Source organism: Gopherus flavomarginatus, chromosome 13, assembly GCF_025201925.1.
Source record: "Gopherus flavomarginatus isolate rGopFla2 chromosome 13, rGopFla2.mat.asm, whole genome shotgun sequence".
Taxonomy (NCBI): Eukaryota; Metazoa; Chordata; order Testudines; family Testudinidae; genus Gopherus; species Gopherus flavomarginatus.
The window spans coordinates 29044425-29065217 of NC_066629.1; the positions used below are offsets into that span (position 1 = coordinate 29044425).

General features: G+C 49.9%; 1 protein-coding gene across 6 annotated transcripts in view; it reads right to left on the reverse strand.

Annotated features, from left to right (window-relative positions):
• BCL9L (BCL9 like) overlaps positions 1-20793 on the reverse strand; it is a 90254-nt gene that overhangs the window by 31372 nt on the left and 38089 nt on the right. The window contains exon 1 of one of the 6 annotated variants that reach the window (XM_050922122.1): positions 7782-7919. The exons of 4 other annotated variants lie outside the window; for them this stretch is intronic. The gene's annotated coding sequence lies outside the window, so the exon portion shown is untranslated. Of the gene's footprint in view, positions 1-2127; positions 2149-7781; positions 7920-20793 lie in introns of those variants that run through there. One more of the 6 variants, XM_050922124.1, reaches the window with a different exon arrangement.

The window sequence follows — 20793 nt, forward strand, 5'->3', positions numbered from 1 at the left end:
GGCTCCTCCCTCCCTCAACACTGCCAATCCCCAATCCTGACTCAAGCCCCTCTGTTAATCAGAGGTTTCTCTGGGGAGGTTCTCCTACTCACATTTTAATGAAGTCTGGCCTCCCTTAGTTTGTGAGATCCAACAGGATTGCAGCCAGAAGTGACTGTCTGCAAGTTTTTACAGTGCCTTTGGCAGTAGCAACAGTTGCATCATGTTGAAGATACAGAGAGAGATAAGCCGCTTCCCCCATCAGTCTCTCTGCAGGGAGATGATGGATTTCTGGGTGAAGAGGCAGCTGAAGGGTTTAGGGAAGTTGTCCAGCAGACATGTTAAACATCCGGACCATGGAAAATCCATTGAGAAGCACCTACATGGACCCAGGGTGAAAAATGACCCAAAATATCCCTGGAAAGGACACATCAAAGAGAATGAGGCTGCATAGAAATGTGGCTCCCTTGACAATTAGTGACAAGACAGCGGGTTTAGCAGAAACCTTACCCTTACCTGGCAGCTTTAAAGACAGCAGCAACTTTTGATTCCTAGTTGTTAAAACAAGGAGCCAGGACTACTGGGTTCTATTCCTTGCTCTGCCACTGTCTCGTTGAGCGACCTTGACCAAGACACTTCATGTCTATGTGCCTCAGTGTCGCCATCAGTAAATGGAGAGGATAACCTAGTGCGCTAAGGAATAAGTGAAGTTTAATAAATGCCTCTACAGCCCTTTGTAGATGGCTGCAAAACATTACAGGCAAGTATTTGGTGCTCTGCACATTCAACAAGCCGCAGACCTAAATCAAAAGACCTTTAGATAGGAAAAAACAAAAAAAAAAAACTAAAAGCTGGTTTCAATAAGTCTCTTGCAGTCTCAGTCTGATCGATGGAGGAGGAGGAAACTCCAGGCTGAGGAGTGAACTTGACACACTCACAGTCCCGGAATTGCTAGCTGATATTTCAAGCAACTTGAAACCCTGGCGCGTTCTCGGAGGAGTTTCTGGTGAATCATACTCCTGCTCATACTGAAAGGACGATAACACAGATTCCTGACGCAGCCACAAGAACACGGAGGCTCCCCCGCCCCCCACCTCCAGAAGCAGCAGGGAAGCCACCCAGCAGCCAATCCGCCTGCCCTGCTACTTCCACACTTCAGTGCAGACTGATACCACTGCAGTGCAATCCTTCAGTCACACCAGCCAGCAAGAGGGGAGCGTACGGTGCACTGACAGAGCAACAGCAAGAAAGGAAGCAGGGAAAACCAAAAATCAAGACAATTAGAGAACGAAGAAGATTGATCATGTCAGTGACACCTCTCTACTCGTCAGCAAGGAGTCACTTGGTCAAGAGGTCATAACAGGGCAGAGTAAATCTGGAGTTACATGGGCACAGGTGAAACCAGAATTGGGCTCTCCATGTGCTGTGCTGTCATGCCCCATAGAATGCAAATGCCCAATGAGTGGACACGTGGAGAGATAACAAGGAGTCCGTTGGCATCTTAAAGACTAAGATTTATTTGGGCATAAGCTTTTGTGGGTAAAAAAAAAAAAAAAAAAACCTCACTTCTTCAGATGCATGGAAATCTGTTAGTCTTTAAGGTGCCACTGGACTCCTAGTTGTTTTTGTAGATACAGACTAACACGGCTACCCTCTGATACATGGAGAGATGGGGCATGACAAAGCAATGCAGCAAGCAGAAATAGTCATCCCTGCCCCTCTCCTCCAGCCAGTCCTCCTGGTAACAGACAGGTTCCTACTGCAAATACCCACTCTCTCACATGCTGCTAAACTGCCCCCATCATGCCACAAGAGGCCCTGATCTGAAGTACCTCATGGATACTCCCAAACCTTCAACCAGGAAGTCCTCACTTTGAAACAAGGGGCCCAGAACCATTGTTTTCCACAGAAAGCCCATTAAGCACCCTTCATGGATCAGCAAAATAAATGACTCCAAAGACTGCTCCCCACCAGACAACAGGACCCCCTGCCTACAGATCTCCGTTGGGAGTCATTAGTACTGGCCAATAACATCTCATATGAAAAATCCTAGAGGTCAAGAGTAGCGATGGTCGGAATATTTTCAGTGATGTAGTTTTGTTGAAATATGCTGTTTTGTGGACACCAAAATGTTTTATTGAGACTTACTGATTTCACCAAAGTTTTCAACAGGAACGTTTCTGAGGTCCAGGGCTCTCTAGTCACTTCTGACCAGAGAAAGAGAGACCAGAATTGAAAACTTCAGCTTTTTGACCCAAAAACAGCTGTTCTGACACAGAATCCTGTGGCACCTTATAGACTAACAGACGTTTTGGAGCATGAGCTTTCGTGGGTGAATACCCACTTCGTCGGATGCATGTAGTGGAAATTTCCCGGGGCAGGTATATATATGCAAGCAAGCTAGAGATAACGAGGTTAGTTCAATCAGGGAGGATGAGGCCCTGTTCTAGCAGTTGAGGTGTGAAGACCAAGGGAGGAGAAACTGGTTTTGTAGCTGGCAAGCCATTCACAGTCTTTGTTTAATCCTGAGCTGATGGTGTCAAAATTGCAGATGAACTGAAGCTCAGCAGTTTCTCTTTGAAGTCTGGTCCTGAAGTTTTTTTGCTGCAGGATGGCCACCTTAAGATCTGCTATAGTGTGGCCAGGGAGGTTGAAGTGTTCTCCTACAAGTTTTTGTATATTGCCATTTCTAATATCTGATTTGTGTCCGTTTATCCTTTTCCGTAGAGACTGTCCAGATTGACCGATGTACATAGCAGAGGGGCATTGCTGGCATATGATGGCGTATATTACATTGGTGGACGTGCAGGTGAATGAACCGGTGATGGTGTGGCTGATCTGGTTAGGTCCTGTGATGGTGTCGCTGGTGTAGATATGTGGGCAGAGTTGGCATTGAGGTTTGTTGCATGGATTGGTTCCTGAGCTAGAGTTACTATGGTGCGGTGTGCAGTTACTGGTGAGAATATGTTTCAGGTTGGCAGGTTGTCTGTGGGCGAGGACTGGCCTGCCACCCAAGGCCTGTGAAAGTGTGGGATCATTGTCCAGGATGGGTTGTAGATCCCTGATGATGCGTTGGAGGGGTTTTAGCTGGGGACTGTATGTGATGGCCAGTGGAGTCCTGTTGGTTTCTTTCTTGGGTTTGTCTTGCAGTAGGAGGCTTCAGGGTACACGACTGGCTCTGTTGATCTGTTTCCTTATTTCCTCGTGCAGGTATTGTAGATTGGAGAATGCTTGATGGAGATTTTGTAGGTGTTGGTCTCTGTCTGAGGGGTTAGAGCAGATGCGGTTGTACCTCAGTGCTTGGCTGTAGACAATGGATCATGTGATGTGCCCGGGATGGAAGCTGGAGGCATGAAGGTAGGCATAGCGGTCGGTAGGTTTTCGGTATAGGGTGGTGTTAATGTGACCATCACTTATTTGCACCGTGGTGCAGTGATCCAGAGCTCAGGCAAAAAAGCCACGAATATCTAGGCACTTCCTAGCTATTCAGGCCTGGGGAGCTTTGATTTCCATTGAGACAGGAGCTCTCCCGCACTGAGAGAGAGAACAGGCCAGAATCACAAGCTGCTGTTGGGAGCCAGCTGCCCATACCCACATCTGGTAAACATCTCAGAACTCTTACATTACAAGGGGAGGTACTGGCACTGCTCAGTCGGAGCTGGGCCTCGCAGAGAACAGAGCCCCAGCACAGCTGGACTCAGGAGAGCAGGTCCTGGTAGGGGAGATATTCATGAACATTAACGTCCCTCCCCAAGTGCCCGAGGAACAGCCCTAGATCCTGTTACCCAGAATCTCCTGAGACCTTGTCCTGCCCCCAGCACCCTATTCTGCTACCCAAAAGATCCCAGGACCTCAGCCTAGTCCTCATTCTTTGTTACCTAGACAATTCCTGGGGAATCCCTCAGTTGCCATGACATGCAGCTCTTTAGTGGGGGCAAGAGCATTGGTGAGATCTGGACTGCAGCATGTAAGGGGAAAACTGCAGATTCCCTATCTGAACCGCTCTCCCAAGTGAGGCTGCCATCCCTGGTGCAGCTCTGCAGTCCAGCCCCCCTTGGCCCAGCCACTACATAAGATAACAGGATCCCCTTACGCTATTCTCACCATGCTTGTGTACTGATGTCATTGCTGCTGCTGGAGCAGTAACCTGCTGTGGAATTCTGCAGCCTCTGGCTTTTGCTCTGGGTGTGGACCTCTGCCCCCCACCACTCTAACCATCCCACAGGTGCAGGGCTCTTGAGCAAGACCTTGAGACCCCAGCTCATCATTGCTCTCCCATAGCTGCTATGGGAGATAAGGCTGGGCTTGGTCAGTGTGCAGTGCACATGCCTGATGCACCCACCTCTGGGGTGGAGAGTATTTCAGCAGGGCTGCATATAGAGTTTATGAAACACTTTGGGATCCTTCAGGATTAAACAAAATACTATGATCTGGGACTCCAGGGAGTGGCCAGTGAGGGGGGCCACAGGCAGGAGAGATGCAGAGGACAGGCATCAGGAGCAGGCTGCAGACCCACATTTACCTGGATCAGGATCCAGGCATGAGTGCTGGTAGGCCACTAATATTGCCAAGTCCCTACCTGTTGCTTTAACACCATAACAACTGTCCCTTTCTGTGGCAGCAATTTTCTTTCTACATGTGCATTGTGCATTGGCCCTTGAAAGCATGAGTGCTCCCATCCTGAAAGAGAGCAGCACAGGTGCTTTTACTCACATTTACCAGCTGCAGCTGGCAGAGCCAAAGGATGTGTCTTTGGGGGAAGAAATTCCAGCAGGAGAGCAGGAAGGGCTGCTGAGAAGAGCAGGTCCTGGGCTGTGGAGCCTCTAAATCTAAACCCAGTAGGAGAATGGAAGCCATTCCCATTTCATGGCTATTTGGTGGCCTCTGTTCAAACACATCATGTGATGAGATGCTCACCCCACACCAGAAAAGGAAGGGGTTAAAAGCAGCCTAGGGATGCTGTGCAAGGATCAGCCAATTAGAGAGAAGCTGCACAGAGCAGTCAATCACGGCCGGGCAGGCTCACATAAGAGAGAGCTGCAGGGACAGAGACAGTCAGCTGCTGCAGGGAGCCTAAGGAGTAAGGACTGTGTTCCTAGTGGGCTACAGGAAGGGTAGCACCTTGGACAGAGCAGTTGCTGGCAGGGACTGAGGGAGCAGGAGGGAGCTTCTGGCTGACTGAAAGCCCTGAGAAGAGGGTGAAGAAGGTGCTGAAGTTACAGAGAAGTGGCCCAGGGAACAGAAGCAGCATTGAGTGAAGTTAAGGAGATGCAGCAGGAGGCTGCTATCTACAGGGTCCCTCGGTTAGGACCCAGAGTACTGAATGGGCTCAGGTCACCTCGCACCTGCCACTGGGGAAGTGGCTGGATGGTTGAACTAAGATACTTCTCCCTCCCGCCCCCCAGAAGTGTGAAGAAATGGATGGTGATACAGCCGGAGGGCCAAATCATGAAGAGAATGCTGCGGTAACTGAACTGAGACTGGTGTGCAAGTGGAGACAATGACAGGAGAGGCACTGCCTGGAGGGGGCACACTGGCTGGCGGAGCTAATCCCTGTAATGGACAGCAGGAGGTGTGCTCCAGTGAGTGGACTTTGTCACACAGCACTACCCTTGGCACTAATTGATCCTTTTCAGCAGAGATGGCAATGACTGAATGTGCCATAGTGCTACACTCCTCACCTGCAGGCAGCCCAAGCCCCTTAGTACCTGGCAAGGAATGGGGAAAGGCCTGGACATTTTGTGACAAGGCTATGCACTGCCAAGGAGGGGATGAGAAAGACGGTGATGAAGAGCCCCTCCCAGTCCAGCTGCTTGAGGTTGGGTCAGGCCATGTGTTGCCAAGACAGTGCTGGCCTGTGGTGCCCAGAAGGTGTCTGCACTGCATGAGAAGGGAGTGCTGGGCTCCCCATCATCCCTGAGGGCTCCTTCCCTCAGCAAATCCACACACCCCCCAATTCACAAATGGTACCCAGCCCCCAATTTCCCCCTCCCCCCAAGATCACACCTGGCTCCCCATTTAAGAGGCGCTCCACCCAGTACTTCACTCCCCATGCCAAAGGCTGAACTAAAACTATCGGTACCTGGCACCATGCCCTGAAGGCCCTACATAACCATGTGGCTTTCCAAAGGAGTCCCTGGGTATTTCAGACAGCAGGCCTCTGTACAATACAACACCAACAGTCCGTACCACAAGCACCACAGCTATCTTTTCGTACCAGCAGCTCAAGGGTTAATGCTATTTTAGCTCAGGCTGCTCACCTGATTTGGGAGATCTGGGAGGAACCAGTGTACAGACACTTCACCTTGAATGGTCCCTTGAAATGTGTGTTAACTATTAAACAATGCTAAACAATCTGTTCCACTTTGTAATTTGCTATGACACTCATGTTTCCCAGACCTGAAAAAGAGCTCGGTGTAAGCTCGAAAGCTTGTCTCTCTCACCAACAGAAGTTGGCCCAATAAAAGATATTACCTCACCCACCTGGTCTCTCTAGTTTCTCCTAGAGGCAGCTCTGACTGAGTCACTAGCAGCAGCAGCCGCCAGTGGAGTGGGTTAGCTGCTTTATAAGTGAACTTGCTTCCTCAGTGTCTCCTCCTAACGTTCCTCCTCTCCGCACCCCTCTCCTGCAGGCAGCCTAGCCCCTGGGCACAGAGGGCTTCACTGGGCCTAAGGCACTGCTAGCTGCTATCACTCCATTACCTGAGAATCAAATGGGTTCCGGAAGGGATTGTCATATGCAAGTGCCAGTGACTCACTTGAGACTCAGCCTCATCTCCTGGGGGCAGGGGGATACAGACTAGCTCAGGTATTACCTAGTAACATCAAATGCAGAGCTCCCAGCACCTAGTCTCCCGCCCAGTGTGCCTGGGGCAGGGCTCCCACACAGGGCACAGACAATCTTGAAGGGCACATACATCACTTCTCCCAGCCCCAAGAGGGGAAGGGAACAATTACACTTCACATTTTTGTAGCTCCTTTACAGCAGAGAGTCTTAAGGGGCTGCACTCATGAGGGAAGCAGCTATCATCCCCTTTGGACAGAGGAGAATGGGATAAGTCAGTGCCTGGCCCGTAATACCCAGACTCCCTTCCCTGGGCTTCTCCCTGCTCTAACACTAAGGTCAGTCTCTCCCACAACAGTCCCACCTCCCAAGGGTCAGCAGCCTCAGGGCAGGCTACTAAGCTCATTATTCTCAGGGCTCACCCATGGGGCATTACAGTGTCACGGAATGCAGGCCAGGCCACTTACACCTCAGCAAGCAAAAAAGCCCAGGGGGCTCCTGCCCTTTGACTAAACTCTCCCTTCGCAGGTGTTGCATACAGTTCCATCAGGAACTCTGTGCCCAGGGGATCAGACAGGCCACTCACACTCCTTGTCTGCACTCAGGGTACATTCCACGCAAGCGAGGCCCTCACACAGAGTTGCCTACTCTGTCTTCTTGGATCTGCCTGCGTGAGGATGGTCAGTGCCTCTTGGGACTAAACCCACAGGCCACTCCAGAAACTTGGAGCAAATTGAGGGAATTCTCCTTCAGCTCCCAACATGGAGGAGCTATCAGCCAGCTCTACCCAACCTCAGCACGCAGGAGATTGCAATGAGGAGACCTTTAGTGGTGTCTTGGTGAGTAGCCTGTCTCTAAACCTGGCCCGTGGACTATGATCTTGTGCCACTAGGTGTCACAGCTGCACAGGGGATTCAGCTAAACTCCCAGGCCTTACAACAGCTGGGACTGAGAACTGGCAAACTCACTCACCTCCAGCAAGGCAGACAACTCTGACACCACACAGCAATGGTTTTACCTGCAATTTGGACCCTTTCCCTTGGCCCCAAGTCCTGAATCTGTGAACAGCAGCATTCCAGGGAGCAGTTACTACAAGTGCTGCAGATGGCATGGGCGAGTAGAGCCATGTAGCCCTTATGTGCCACTGGCAGGAACCCAGCTGATGCCAACTCAGATAAACAGTGCATGGAGAATTCTGCTGTGAACTGCCAGGGAAATCTCAAGGCACTCCCCCATCCTAGAGCACCTGAAGGCTCCTCAACAATCTGCATAAAATCCTCCCAGAAACAGAGACTCTAAGCCATTCAAACTGCCATCACCTCCTGCTTTGAACAGGGGTGCAACCCATGTGGACTACAACTCCCATCGTCCAATGCTCCAGCTAGATCCAGTAAGCTAGTCATGTTGCATGCTGGGACCTGTAGTCCAAACAGTCAGCATCTCCATATCAAAGAGCAGGGTAGCTGCTGCGTTCATTCTGCTTTATTAGGGACCAGCAAAGGTTTGGCTCTGTGGAGCCTTACAGGGCAATGAACAAGACTAATTTTTACCCAAGGGCAGGGGGAATTTGAATTACGTAAGTGTGCTCTGGCCCTTCTCTACATACCACACGCATCAGCTGCAGCCCTAACTTTCCTGGGTAGCCTCTAAAGTACTCCTGATTGGGAAAGATTTAGGTTCCCCTACTCTGACCTGATGGCCCACTCTGAGCCCCAACAGCTTTGCATAAAGGGCATGATCATCTCTAAGTAGCGTCAGGGGACTTGAGCTAGACCACTTATACCCTAGTGAGCAGCTTAAATCACAGAGCCGTACATCTGTATAACACTACCACCAATGTGAGGCACTGGCATGCAGGGAAATGATGGAGGCAGCTGGGAGTGCAGGAGTGGCTGCCCTGTACTGCTCTCACTCTGCACACTTTCTAACTGTGCTGCCTTGTATGAGCCTGGGCTTCAGATGAGACATGAGAAGCCACCAAACACTCCTCCAAGATTATAAATAACAGGCCCGGCATGCAGCGAAAAGCTTTGGTTCTATATTTAAACCTTGACGGAGGTCGCTTCCTTTTCCCGGCAGCTCCCCACACCCCCGTTTGCTCTTATTTGCATGCAATCATGACTAAGGCGCATTGGGGTTTAAGGTTAAAGGGGAAATAGCCACACATCTGCTTGGCAGGAAATTCCACCGTGGGCGACCTTTCACCTTTTACAGTGCAGCATCAGAGCAGGCAGCTAGAATTCTGCTAGCAAAGCAGTGGCAGCTGCCTGTAAGAGATCGCCAGAGCGGAAGGAGCTGGGACAGTCTGAGGGTGTCGAAACTTCAGCACAGGGGCCTCTGGATTGGGGGTGGGAGAGACAGGGGAAGGGGAAAGAAAAGCCTAGAGTGTGATGAGCAGGCACAGAGCACTCCCCCCTCCATCACTGTATCAGAGTTTGGGTTTTGCACTGCTGTGCAGGATTTGGACATCACTAGGGGTTTTCCCACCTAGCATCCTGAAAGGGCATCAGCTCCCCCAGGCCCCCAGTGCTTCCTGTCCCAGAAGACTTCCTCTCACCTTCACGTGAAGTTTCTCGGGATTTCCCATTCTGGTGGGTGCACATAAATGAGACACACTCCACAGCACTAGCCCAAGTCTCAGGTTATTCTGCTTTTCTACAGCACATAAGACCAGTGTCTCCAAGCCCTTTAGGTACTCTATTTTCCTAATTCTCCAATCACTCTACGAGGTACAGCAGACTAACGACAGGAATCGCAGACTAACGAGAGGAATCGCTCCCCCAGCACTGAAATGCAGCCCTGCTCGGGTGAGGCATGGCAGAAATTTAACAGCAGCACAGTGGTGCCACACAACAGCTTACTTTTCAGGGGGCAGGCCCAACAAACAACTTTTCCTAGTGCTCCCTACAAAGACTCCTGCACAGAAGGAAAAGATGCCTTGTTAATTTATAACATCCACAAAGCTGGCAAGGAGGTGAGAGAGAAAGAGTTTCTTGGGCATATGAATACGTTTGCCAAGTTTGATTGGATGTATTCCTGGAGGTTTCATCCCACAACAATCTCTAATTAAAGATTAATCTTTAATTCCTGGATCCTCCAGGACAATACTAGAGGGTTGGCAACCCTAGGTATGAGTATTCTTAAGCCGTTTCCAGTCCTTCACTGACACACGTGTGTGCGATGTGTGAGAGAGAGAGAGAGATCACTGAGCCAATCGTGTGTGTGTGTGTGAGAGAGAGAGAGAGATCACTAAGCCAATCCCTCAGGAGCAGCACAGCAGCCCAGTCCTGGGAGTTAGTGGGTGATGCAGGTGGGGATGCTGAGTCAGTTAGCCTGATAGAAGCTACCTGCACACTCACCTCATAAAGAGAAGAAAGGACCAGAGAGACCAGGTGATACTGGAGTGTATGGACCGCACAGGCAGGAAGCAAGGTGCTCCAAACAACAGGAGTTATTGTTGTTTCAGTGTCACCACTTCAGCCAGGTCACAGAATGGAAAGAGCCATTAGGATCGCTGATCATTCCTCTGTGGGTAAGGACTGCAGGCAGGATTGTCAAGATCCAGCAGACAGGCAGCAGGCTGCATGCAGATACCCCTTGGCTTTCCAACCACAGAGCCCCTAGCCTTGAGTGTTTAGCGCTCATTGGGGGCCCATTTCAAGGTATGCAGTGGCTCCTGTAGCCAACAGGCCGTGTTCTGTGGTCAGGTGCTTGGATTGTGCAGCCATGGTGCAGCCAGACAAAAATTCTGTGGCAGCTTCAATTATGTTTAGTGCAGTAACTCTGGGAGTTAACCACACTCAGAGAAAGGTTGGGGCTGATCACTAGGATGGTCATTTCCCTTTATTTTACTCTGCCTAATACATTCTGTATTCAACATGTGACTGATTTTCATAGTGACCTGTTACTGCACTGAAAACGTGTGGGGTAGGAAGCTAGACATTGTTTCGTAGGTCCATAGTGAGAACTGGGGCATCGGGCACTGGGATGGCAGCTTACTGACAGTCACTGTGAAATAAACACAACTCAGAGCTGGAGAGACTCCCCCCAGGATTCTGGAACAACTAGTGCAGCACCTCCTCCCTTTCTTCACCCCAACCCTCACCATTCTGAAGCACAATTCTGTAACAGAAGGAATGCTGTGGCAATTCCACAGGGCTCTGCCTTCATGTGACCCTCAGAAAGTCCTGTTGTACCGCATCACAGGTCGGTATTGAGTGAGCAAGGACAGAGACTGGGTCTATGCAGACTTGAGGGTAGCAGGGTGTTCCAAAGAGATGACTGCAGCTTGAGCCCCCACCTCAGCTGGGCTGAGTCTCTGCAGTTGGAAGGGGGAAAATAGTCACCTCTGGGCCTGAGAGTTTGTGCCAAGCTTCAACTCTGAATGGATTTATAATGTTTATAATTGAAACTCAGCCAGACCCTTAGCTACAGAGTCTTCACAGAGGAGTCACAATATATCAACATGCATGAGAGAAAAAAAAATAGTAAACCCTGTACTAACACACACAACAGCAACACCTCGAGCAGCCCCCCTCGCCCAGAAAACGTGTGGGGGGCGGGGGTAGGGGCACCAGCATCGACCCTTCCTCCCTGAGGCATAAAGAGTCAGGAGGGACCACCAGATCATCTAGTCTGCCCTCCTGTACGTCACAGGCCACCAGCACCTGCACACTGAACCCAACAACTGAAATGAGACCAAGGTATTACAGCCCTCAAGAAACTAGACTATTACATGCCACAGGCAGCGAATAGGAGGGACTGAAGCGCACCAGTGCAGGAGGCCCCCCACGATGGCAGGGACATGATTGAGATACACCCAGATAATCCTAGTAAGTGACCTACACCCACACAGTGAAGAGGAAGCTGAAAAACCCCTCAACAAGGTCCCTGCCAACCTGGCCTAGGGGAAAATTCCCTCCCAGCCCCACATATGGCAATTGGGTAGATCATGTGCATGTGAGCAAGAACCTGCCAGCCAAGCACCTGAGACAGAGAATGCTCGGTGCCCGCCCCTCCTATATTCTATCTCCAGCCACAGACATCCCGGATGCTTCTGCATAAGGAGATTAAAAAATGAAAACAAAACCCAGAACACATTGTGGGAGGGATCCTGTCTTGACCCCTGCAGGTGGTCTCCGGTAGTGGGAAGATGGCTGTCATAGACACAGCCATAGCACATGAGCCACAGCAGGGAACAAAACCCAGGATTCTGGGTTCCCACAGCCCAGTACTCAGCAGCACTGCCTTACATTCACTATCCATTATACTCCTCTCTCTCTCTCTTTCACACACACACGATGCTGTTTCTATCCATGTCCCGATCCAGACAGCAAGCCTGTATCCATGCTGTGCGAGTGCATTGGTGAAGCATGTCTGTTCCTTTCAGGGCTGTCTTTAAAGCCACAGAAGTCAGAAACCAGAGAAGCCCAAGAGCAGCTCCTGGGCTCACAATCACATTACAGCACAGGAAGGAAGAGGGCACTTTGAACGAGCTGGGATTGCTTTAAATGGTTTCCATGCCAGTATCTAAGCCATTGGAATTAGCACCCCAACATCCCAAATATATCTCCCCACACCCAGAGGCACTTCCTGTCCCGGACACTGTGCCAGAGTAACAGAGGATGGATGGCCTGGATCCTTCTGTGTGTGCAGATGTGCAGGCTGGGGCTGCCCCCAGAGTAGCAAGTCACCTTGGCTAGATGCCACAGGAAGCAGCACCCTAGAAATATGCAGAATACTCTCCCCCTGCTCTCGTTTGGGGAGAGGCTGTAGGACTCAGCTAGACCCCTTTCTCCCTGCTTACATCCCCTCAGATACAGCTCTCCTTGGGGGATGCTGGGATGACATTTTCAACAAAGGCATCTGCTACCCATCTTCTGAAATGGTAACAACCAACAGAAGTTTGTGGGGAAGCACTAGAATTGGGGCTCCTGCTTCCCAAGCTGCACCACTAGCCCAAGGGCAACAGAAGCTCTCCCCATTTGCCCCCTACACCTTCCACTCTGCACTTGCCCAGGATCACACTGCTGGTTCTGCAGCTGGTAACCAGAGGGTTAACAATGCCCAGGGAACTGCAGGAAGTCTCCATGCTTTTGGCAGGAACAATTAGGCTACTCCGGGAAGGCAGGCAAGTGTGGGCAGATTTCTGGCACTGGGAGTTACCAAATGGGTGTACTGCTCCTGCCATGCACTCTCCTCCTCCCTGGTCAGGTACAGGAAGAGAGTGAGTACAACTCCCCGGCCCTGCATACAGATCTAGACGTGTTCAGAGCCACACAGGACACAGCAATCCGCTGCCAAAGGTTACCGAGCCATCTCGAGAAGATGCATCATGCTGCTGAACAACCTGGCTTCTACTGCCTCAACAATCATTTATTACAGGAGCCAGTGCCACATCCGAATAGAGACAGATGCATTCAAAGCTTCTAGAGTGCAGCAGGATGGTTCCTTGCTATGCTTTCTAAGCCATTGCATGCTAGCTGCAGAGCATGGCTAGCAACATAACGAGCTATTCTAAAGTCAGGGGGATTGGTGGCAGGAGGTACAAGGCTCTCTCCCTTCACCCCACAGGCATATTCCAAGGCAGGATTCAAAACGTGGGGCAAAGGTAGTTGGCCACAGAAGCCAAACAAACAAACAAAATCAACAACTCTCACTCCCCCTCTCCCCAACTCTGTGCTGCCAGCAGGGTACAACTGTAAGAGAACATTTGGCTCCCACTTTGGCTGGTATAGGATCTACTGCATAATTAGGAGAAAGATAAAGCAGCAGAGGCTGGAGGGGGTGTGCGTGGAAGAGGAAACAATCATCATGTTAAAAAGTGAGGGGCACACAGCAGCAATTACCAGACGCGTAGTAGGGGAGATGTCAGTAAAATTTATTACTGCTTCTGAACTGGAAAAGAGGAAGGAGAAGAAAGCTTGAGATAGCAGAAAGATGGGGACAACGAAAGGGGACAAGCCAGGCCTTAGAAACCACAACATTGTTGCCTGAAGTACACTACAGCTTCCTGCAGCCCAGCCAAGGCTCCAGGGAAGTGTTGGGAATTGCCAAACGGCACACATGCAAGCTCCAAGGACACAAATCTCAACCTCAGAAAGGAAAGAAAAGCAGCAGAGCAGGGTCCAGGGAGCAGCTGCTGCCCTTTAAGTTCATATAGTGGAAAGTCTCCTCTGGGGTGAGGGAGGATTTTAGGTGTTAATGGCACTCTGTCCCCTGCATGGCCAAGCCCTTAACCAACATTAACCTACCCTCTCAACCCCTTCAGCGAGGGCAGAAAAGCACATCCCCAGGTTTCAGACAAATGCACAGAAAGGGGAAGTGACTTGCCCATGGTTACATAGTGAGTCAGCAGCTGAGCTAGGAAAAGAACCCAGGAGTCCTGATTCCCAGACCCTGCATTGGTCCATATCACTGAAATGTGCTGGGTTTGGCCTCCTCGAGTCACTCTGGATGTTTCATGCAGTGCAGACAGGAGACACAACCACAGCCCTGTGTGAGTTAGAGTACAGACATTAACACCCCAGGATCCCAACCTGGTAGGAACAGGCACTGGTACACATCATGCTAGCTACAGTGCAGTAGAAAGCCTAGTGGGTTAATGGGTAGCTAGACATTGTGATGCGTGTCTGTCTCCACCTCCAGCCTGGACCTCCCCCCTCCATCTCCCACATAGGCTAAGTGACCAGGCTCTCTACCATCAGCAGCTACAGTTCAGTGCCACCCACTAATGTGACAGCACTAACCTGTCTCCACTGTCCCTTCACTCGGACTAGCTCAGATACCCCTTTGGGTATCAGCCTCCTGCTCTGGCTCAGGAGCTCTGCTGGCTTCTCATTCATTTCCAGACCAAAGTTGATAATTCGATTTCTTATGTTTATTGGCCTAAGTGGATTTGCCTGGCATCTTACATCCCTGCCTCTCTGCCCTGCTTTTCACCTGTCGGTCCAAGAGCCTTCTCCACAGCAGCTCCTGTGTCACGCCAAGTCTCAGGTGAAGACATCACTTTCCTCCTTTGCCTCTTAATTGCTCTCTTCCTCTGAATCCTGTGGCACCTTATAGACTAACAGACGTTTTGGAGCATGAGCTTTCGTGGGTGAATACCCACTTCCTCAGATGCATGTCATCCTCATGCATCTGAGGAAGTGGGTATTCACCCACGAAAGCTCATGCTCCAAAACGTCTGTTAGTCTATAAGGTGCCACAGGATTCTTTGCTGCTTTTACAGATCCAGACTAACACGGCTACCCTCTGATACTCTTCCTCTGAAGTTACTCATCTTCAGCAAAGCCCTTTGGGATACTGTGTAAGATGCACTATATAAGATACAGAGTACAGTAGAACTTCGGGTCCCAATTGGGGAACTCACTGCTCTTAGGGGAAGGGGAAGGGATGAGTCTGCAGCCATTGGCAAAGCACTGACAGGTTGTATTCCATGCTCCATGACCAGCTTTGCTCAACTAACTTAGTACGTTCTTCATCTAAAACATCACGCACAGGCACTGAAGAGGTCAGATATAAGGATTTTTTTATGGAGAGGCTCAAGCACCTTCACAGGGGAGTCTGCCCAGGAGCAAGTGTTTCTCTAGGCTGCAATGTCTCCCCCCTCAGCAGACAAGGCAAGAGTCTGGGTGGCCACTGGCATAAATAGGGCAAGGAAGCCATTGTTTGGATATCTCTAGTCCTGCTAATCCAGCAACTGTAGGCTCATCTGAGCACTCACAGCCCTAGCTCCGGAGGCAGCTCAGAAGAGACAGACGGGCCCCAATTTAAACAAGACAAATGGAAAAATGAGTACAGCTAAGCCAACAGCCCAGGCTGACAGTGCAGAGAGAGTCACATCCATACACTCAAGGAATCAGGAGGAGCATGTTACCCTGGATTTCCAAGCTGGATCACTAATTGATCTGGATGGCAGTGTGACTCGCAGAGACAGAAGGGAAAGGACCACGCATATTTGGATTTGGTTGTTATGTGGGTCCTCGCAGCTCACTTCTGGAACAGAGATTCTGTGCCTGTGCCTTTAAAGGTGGTTCCAAAGACCACACAAGGGTTAAATCCACCTATAAATATCAGTTCCCAGCAGGGCTGCTGCTCTGAACCCTCCAGCCATCTGTTCCTGCGTTCCCCCGTCTAAGATTGTAACATCTGAAATACGTTCCAAACTCTTAGGAGTCCTCCCAAAAATAGACTAGAGCTGGCTTAGCTCTGCCGCCTGCCTATGTGTGTGCATGAGCGTGTCAATGTGTGTGTGCCTGCGCCAGCGTGAGCTTGCATCCATGCGCATGTGACCAAGACCGCAAGTGTACCCATGTCAGCGGGAGTCTGTATGCATGGGAATGCCTGCTTGAGCATATCTATGTGAACCTGTACAAGCATGCCCATACCAGTGGGAGTCTGCATTTGCATGCACATGAATGTGCATGTGTCAGCGTGCGTGGACGTGAATGTGCCCACATAAGCATGTCTGTCTGTGTGCAGAAGAGGCCAATAGGGAATGTGTAACTCTTGCCATGCTGCATTCTCTGGTGTCAAGGGGAGGCATGGTAGAAACCAGAGACCCACGCTGAGGTCTTCTTTGTATCACTTTCCCTCCTGCTGAAACTACACTATTGTGGCAGTCAGGTACCCAGACACTGTTCATTTTGAGCATTCCCTGGATATTTCTGTGAGAGCCCTATACCCGCCCCCCGCCCACTGTCCCCAAGCCCTCACAAGGGCCCATCCAGACAATGGGTGCAGGCAGTGAGTACATGGGGGTTCCATTCACCAAAACAGGGGTGGAGGATGGGGTATCTGGGGTATTTTGTCTCCTGGCTGCCAAGCCCTGTAAACTAAACAGAATCAGCCTTGGACATCAGAACCTGGTTAGAAAGGTGACTGAGGCCCTACCGGGGTGAGACTGCAGCCAGAGCCATGCTAGCTACCACCACAGCACACCACACTTGGGCATGGCTGGTGGCTGCAGGGTTTCCCCAACCAATGTGTACATAGATTATGGAGGCAAGTCTTATATTATGTACATTGCACCTGACTGAATTCCCACACACTCTGTCGGGTCCTCTCTCTCTCTCTCTTTAGGGACTCATACAGCTCCTCGACTGTAGTGTCTGAGCCTCATAAATATCAGGGGATTTACCTTCACAACCCCCTGTGTTACTAAACCCATTCTACCGAAGGCGCAACAGGCACAGAGAGATTCAGCAACTTGCCTGAGGTCAGACAGGGTTTCCAGTGGAGCTGGAAACTAAATACAGATCTCCTGAGTACCAGCCCAGTACCTCACTACAAGCCCATGTTTCCTTTCTAAACACTCTGCATTAGTTTGTCATAGGGCTCTGCCAGGGGCCAAACAATTCCTCCCCAGCTCATGCCGGTCAAGAGGACTCGGAGCAGCTATGCTTGCAGCCTGAGTTGGGCCTGTGTTTTGGAATGAACCCCTCCTTGCTCCTAAGGAGACTTTTTCTCCAATCTCATTTTAAACAAGTTTAATCTCCAGGTTAAAAAAAAACACCCTGACCAGAATTCACAGAGAGGGACCGTCACGAGACCATGCCCTGCCCTTGGCTAACCCAACACTCCAGGATAAAAACATAGAGCACATGACCACAAAGCATTGAAGGGAAAAATGAAGGCCAGTCAGCATAGTGAAGGCTAATCAAGGCTTAGCGAATACCTAGATTTTGCTTACAGCGATCTCCAGGGTGAATATGTCTCCTCCAACAATTTGGCTGGGGTCATATACAGTGAAACTAAAAAAGCAGCAGGGCCGAGGATCGGGTCACGGGGCCCGAGGGTTCTACTTTTATTGAGATTATGGCCCCAGAAGAGATCTCCAGGATAGCAACCTTGGTCACACTGTAGCACCATGGAGTGGATCAGCCACAGCACAGCACATGTGGGACTGGACCTGCCTTTCAGACACACAGTCGTGGTGTCTGGGAAGTGTGCTGGGTTACAGAACCTGGGGGAATCTTTTCTAGCTGTTTATTACCAAGATGTAACAGGACTAAACTTACTAGCTATGATGGATGCTGCCACCCATCCAGCCCTGGGGCACTGCATTTCACTATAACATGCTGTCAATCAGCTTTCCATTTAAGACGCTTTAAAAGAGACAAAATGACTGCCAGGGATGGTCAAATAGTAGAAAATACTACTATCCCAGAACTTGCCATGGGATTTGCCATATGCGTCACTGGCTGAACAACCATTGCACTAATATGTTACTTGGCCCTACAGAATCAGGAGGACAGAGTTAAGGAGCAGAAGTAGATTCAAAGTAGAACAAGGTCCAGATCCAAATCTACAAGCTGCCCAAAAGCTCAGGAACCCTCCCACGCAAATACACACACACACACACACACACACACCCCTTCCTATCACCAGCCCCTGAAAGGACCCCTCTATCTCCAAAACTGAGTGGTCTCGCCCACCTTCAAGTTTTTTATATGCCCAAGACAGGACCAGTTCAACATGGGATCCAGCAATAGATGTTATGGACCAGATTTTCCCCAAGAATCTAGCACTTGACATGCACCCCAAATCTGGCTCCAATTGTGGGCACTAAGCATTTGAAATTCTGGCCCTAAAGTTTCAGCCTTCTGGGAAACAGCCACATATGCAGAGCCACCTCAACAGACCGAGTCAACACAGCCCTAGAACCTTCCCTGAGAGGAAAAAAAATAATCCATTGATCCAGTTATCGATTGAATGCAGGAGTTTGTTTGTGTTTGTTTTAAAGTTTGCCCATGGGTCAGACCTTGTTACAAACGTCTTTCCGGGTGATTACCTTAGAAACAGGCTGTGCCAAGCTCTGGTCACCTGCCTGGGGAGAAACATGAAGGCAGGTGTGGAAGTTAAATAGTCCCTCGGGGACCCTTCCCTCCTCCCACTCCTTCACCATTAAAAACAATTGCTAGGATGGAAGAACACTACCAACAGCTGTAGTGTGCGCCACAAAGCAGTGTGTGCCCTGTAGGAAAGAGTGGATCAGGCAGCGCAACAACTGCTTACAGTACAAAATATCAAAGGGGACCGATTGCCATGAAGTTTAGACGGGATTTCAGTTTGGTTGGGGCAGGAGAGGAGGTTTGGGTGGAGGAGTTTAAACAATTCTGCCATTAACAAATCCATGTTCATAGTTCTTTTCCTTCATTTCAGAAAGAACGACTGGGATTTAAACATTTCTGCAGCATTTGTAACCCAACCATTGCAGCACTAGGCTAGGACAGGAGAGCCAGAAAGGGAAACTGACCAGAAAATCATGGAACTAACCAATCTTCCAAGAGAATGGCAAAAAGCAAAAACAGAGGAACAGTGAGGAGGAAGCTGGTTTTCAGAACAATCTCTGGGGTTACTGCCAACGTCAGTAATTATTGTAATTATCATGTTGAACATACATTCTCAGCGCTGTGACTGGCCAAGCTCACGTTTGCACCAAAGCCAGCAGACTGAAGTTTTCTCACTGGGGTGCCTCCTATTAAGCTCCCAAATAAACATGCCAGTTCTCAGAGCTTCTGAGTACACACAGCTCCCGCTGAAGTCAGCAGTGTTAGGTGCCCAGGGCTGGAATTGTTGGTCTACACTTCTAAAGCACTGAGATGCATCTGAGCAGCCGGCAGGTCATTCTGACTTAATTAATGTCTCCTCCTCCAGTCCTTAACAGGGCTCCTGGCCCCCGTTCACCTTCTCTCCCAAGCTCTACTATTGTGAGCTCAGCAAGGCACTACTGCAACACTGAGGGGTGGATTTCTACAGCCAGATGAAAAAAAAAAATCCCAAATTTTGTTCACTGGGGGACTTTGGTGTTTATGAAAACAACAAACTAAAGGCACTGAGCATTGCCAGGCATAGTACAGACAGGATCCCACGCCACACAGCTCTGCCAATGCATCTTGGGCCAGCAGTCATAACACCCTGGAGAGAAGATCAATTCATCTCATTGATTGCAGAATGTATCAGATTAGCGGATTAGCCACACTCTGTTAGGGGGCCTTTTCAGGTATTGATAAAAAGGGGGATTATTTGAAGACCATTAAATATGTTAAAGGAAATCTGGTGCTAGACAGGACTGGGCTTTCTGACCAGAGACATAGGTCCACAGGCATTAACCCTTCTTTCTCCCTACACCTTCCGAAGCCAGGGGAACTGGGTTTTAAAGACTGAAAAGGGAATAGAAGGTAGCAGGGGCCTAGGGCTAGGCACAAGCAGGTGCACTATATATTTCCCCAGGCAGCTGTACTAGTGGATTCTCATCCTAACCCTGGAGCACCTCTTACTGTCCCAGTTCCAGGGGTCCAGGCCCTCCATAGCTCTGCCAATACCCCTCACTCTTGATCTGCACCACCCTATGTGATTCCAGTCCTAGAGTCTCAACAAAGCTCTGCCAACACATTCCAGGTGTCATCTGTATCACTTGCCCACCCACCCCCACCAGGTTATCCCAGTTCCTGAGCAAACTCTTGCCTTGCCTACACTGCAACATGTTCACAGCTATACTCAAACATGGTAAAAAAAAAAAAAAAAAAAAAAAAAAAAAAAGTTACCCACCTTCTCATAACTGTTGTTCTTCGAGATGTGTTGTTCATGTCCATTCCAATCAGGTGTGTGCATGTGCACGTGCACGGCAGCCAGAAGATTTTTCCCATAGCAGCATCCATCAGGTCAGTCTGGGCGCCACCGTCATGGCGCTCAATATAGAGCCCTGCCGAACATGCCAACCCCTCAGTTCCTTCTTGCCGCCTACTCCAACAGAGAGGCAGAAGTGTGGGTACTGGAATGGACATAAACACCACATCTCGAAGAACAATCGTTACAAGAAGGTGAGTAACCGTTTTTTCTTCAAGTGCTTGTTCATGTCAATTCCAAATCAGGTGACTCACAAGCCCAAGTTTAGGTGGTGAGGTCGGAGTTTTCCACTGATTGGAGCACTACTCGTCCGAAGGCCGCATAGTCTGTGGCCTGCTGAGTAATCGCACAGTGTGTGGCAAAGATGTGGATGGAGGACCATGTCATGACCCTGAAGA